Raw genomic sequence first — 3599 nt, forward strand, 5'->3', positions numbered from 1 at the left:
GATTCCACACTGGAGAGAAACCGTATCACTGCACTGCATGTGGGAAGTGTTTCAGTCAATCATCTGCTCTACACAGACATACAAAAAACATTCACAGTAAGTATTCAAGATTCAGCTGAGATTCTGATCAAATCAAAGATGGAGTTCCTCCCCAAATAACTGTCAAAACATTTTATTATTGTGCTTTCTTATTTTTGTTCACTGTTGTTTTTAAAATGACTAATTATTCTTCCACTTAAGATGTATTTAGAAAATGCAGATGCAAGATATACTGTCATGTAGCGTTGCAACTGATCCTTATTTGCTTCTCTTGTAAGAAGGGATGGGTAACAGAACATGGTATTTAATGGGCCATTTTTTTCATGAAAAAAAAAGAATAATGTATTGTTTGTCTTGTATAGTAATAACATACTTTTTTTCTGTATTACAGATGTTTAACTCTTTCCTCGCCAGCATTTTTTGAAAAAAGTTGCCAGCCACCGCCAGCGATTTTGATGATTTTCACTAAAATTTGATGGCCTCCAGTATATTTTGCTGTATGAATATTTGAATATGCAATACACCAAAATAAAGATCAGAGCCTCTACTTTTAAACAAAAGAATCCATGTTATTCTAGTTTAAAGCATTCTTTTTTTTTTATCAACACTTGATATAGTTGGGTTTCATAAAAATGCAAAATTTTTATCAAAAACTACATCTGGATAATATTCAGTACGATTATCAAAGCATAAATCCAGTAAATCGCTTCCATCAACACTTCCAAAGCCTGCTCAGACATATACCACTTCCCGGATCAACATTTTACTCTGTAACATTATGCAGTTTTCATTTATATGCTGTCTATTGCTGATTATGGCATTATTTTCATATGCATCTGTTTACATAAGAGAGCGCTCGTTTCTCCGTCCTGTTCACGTGTGTTTTTGTTCGGGAGGTTTTGTACTCGTTCAGAAGATGCGTAATTGCACCCCCGACTGTATAACAGTTAAAGGGGTCATATGATGCAATTTAAATTTTTCCTTTCTCTTTGGAGTGTTACAAGCTCTTGGTGCATAAAGAAGATCTGTAAAGTTGCAAAGACTAAAGTCTCAAATCCAAAGAGATATTCTTTATAAAAGTTAAGAGTTAACCACGCCTACCTAAAACAGCTCGTTCTAACACACCCCCACATATCTACCTCACTATGTGGGAAGATTTGCATAACGCCGCCCAAATGTTCACGCAAAGAAAGAAGGCGTAACTTTTATTCTCACTGTAGTATTGTTGCCGACAGGGTTGGCAGGGTTTTATGTTAACGTGGCGCGATGCAACGCGTAAAAAGACAGTATAAGTCATTATAATCAGTAATTATGTCCCCGCTGGATGCAACAAATGCCTCGTTTGTAATGGGTTTTAATGTTTTTGTCTCGTTGCTCCGGCTGAGACACGGCATCAATAGTATGGTGAGAGGCGTAACATTTCCGTCACATGCTATTCGGCCAATCACAACGCACTGGATAGCTGGCCAATCACAGCACACCTCGCTTTTCAGACCGATGAGCTTTGTAAAAATCGACGCGATTCAGAAAGGCGGGGCATAGAGGAGAAACAATAATGTACAGTATGTGGAAAATAATGTGTTTTTTTTTTTCCTTTGAACTGCATAAACACATTTCATTACACCAAATACACAAAATAATGTTCTTTATAGCAGCATCATATGACCCCTTTAAAACACGGAAAGCCATAAAAATTCTAATTTCACTATACTTGTATAGTGACAATAAAGAATATTGAATCTTGAATACCATTAAAGAACCGGACTGATGTGCAGTATCGTAAGAATAGTAATACCGTTAACATTAACAATACCCATCCCTACTTGTCAAGTCAAGTCAAGTCAAGTCTGCTTTATTGTCAATTCTTAGCCTGATGGATGAAGCTGTCCTTCAGTCTGCTGGTCCTGGCCTGGAGACTCCGCAGTCTCCTCCCTGATGGCAGCAGACTGAAGAAGCTGTGTGTCGGGTGGGTGGGATCACCTGCAATGCAGAGGGCTTTGCGGGTGAGACGGGTGTTGTAAATGTCCTGGAGGGAGGGGAGAGAGGCACCAACGATCTTCTCAGCTGCTCTCACTATGCGCTGAAGTGTCTTGCGGCAGGATGCGTTGCAGGCACCATACCACACAGTGATGCAGCTCGACAGAATGCTCTCGATGGTGCCTCTGTAGAAGGTGTACATGATGGGGGCCGGGGCTCTGGCTCTTCTTAGTTTGCGGAGGAAGTAGAGACGCTGCTGTGCTTTCTTGGCCAGTGCTGTGGTGTTGTCAGTCCAGGAGAGATCCTCTGTGATGTGCACACCCAGGAACTTGGTGCTGCTCACCCTCTCCACAGTCACACCATTGACGGACAGAGGAGCATGCTGAGTGCGCACTTTCCTGAAGTCAACAACAATCTCCTTCGTCTTCTCCACATTCAGAGAGAGATTGTAAGTGACTTGTAAGTCAGTACTGACTTGTAAGTCAGTAGGAGAGAGGTACTGACTTGTAAGTCAGTAGGAGAGAGGTCTATCTCATTAGTTTTCACTCTTACTTTCAGTAATTATTGATCACTTTTGCTTTGAGTAAGTGAATGTTCGCAAAGACCCACCCTCCTTAGTTACTGTTGCTATGTCCGACAAACAATGCCGCTCTCACACTATACATCATGTTCTCACGCAGTGAAAAATACACCGCAGAGTTGTATTTTTCATACCAGTTACTTCTGGTATGAAACAAGGTCTCAGGACTCTCAGCTTTCAAATTTTGTCATTTTTAAAGAAATTCAAATAATACCGTTTTGTGGCTCTTTAATGTGTAGTGACAGATCACTGTAGCTCCTCAGTTCAGTTCCCGATCAGGGCGAAGTTCATGGGATTTTGTCCACAGATGATAAGAGCACACATTATTTGAACATATTATTTTATTATTTCACACTATTATTTTAACTTAAGCGCTGCAAGCCATGCATACAAGTACTTTAAAGGAATTCCTTTAGCTTATTGCCGTTACTGTGGCAGCCAACAACAGCACAGCTTAAAGGCCTTTCCACACTGAGCGCGAAAACACGGGCCGTCCAATAAAATTTGAGCTAGGATCATGTGACCGAAGCAGTTGCTGTTGCACAAAAGGGTGAGAGTGGTGGCGTGGTTTCGAAAACCATTGTAAACAAACAGAAGAAGAGTTCTTGTTATCGTTGAGAACAGAATTATTCTCACTTGTTCTTTATACAGAATAACATTTCTATTAATTATCCACTGAATCGTGATCTGTAGAGCACCGTCTGTTTTCTTCCACGTGATGATCTATTAAAAAAAATGAGTGAAACATTTTTCTACACATGAAATATGAAAACAAATAGACATGACTATATATTTTCTGTATGTGTTCTGTATGCAGCTCATGGTATTTTTATAGCAATAAAGGATGTTTATGACAAATATTATAGTGGCTAAGCAAATACATTAATATTTACATACATTTTCAAGTGTAGCTTGATGCTAATTGTACTAATTATATTTTAGGATGTAGCCAATTCTTGTAAGCATTATAGATATAATTGAATTGAATTGAATTGAATTGAAT

This window comes from Sinocyclocheilus anshuiensis, unplaced genomic scaffold (assembly GCF_001515605.1).
Source record: "Sinocyclocheilus anshuiensis isolate Anshui unplaced genomic scaffold, SAMN03320099.WGS_v1.1 scaffold430, whole genome shotgun sequence".
Classification (NCBI taxonomy): domain Eukaryota; kingdom Metazoa; phylum Chordata; class Actinopteri; order Cypriniformes; family Cyprinidae; genus Sinocyclocheilus; species Sinocyclocheilus anshuiensis.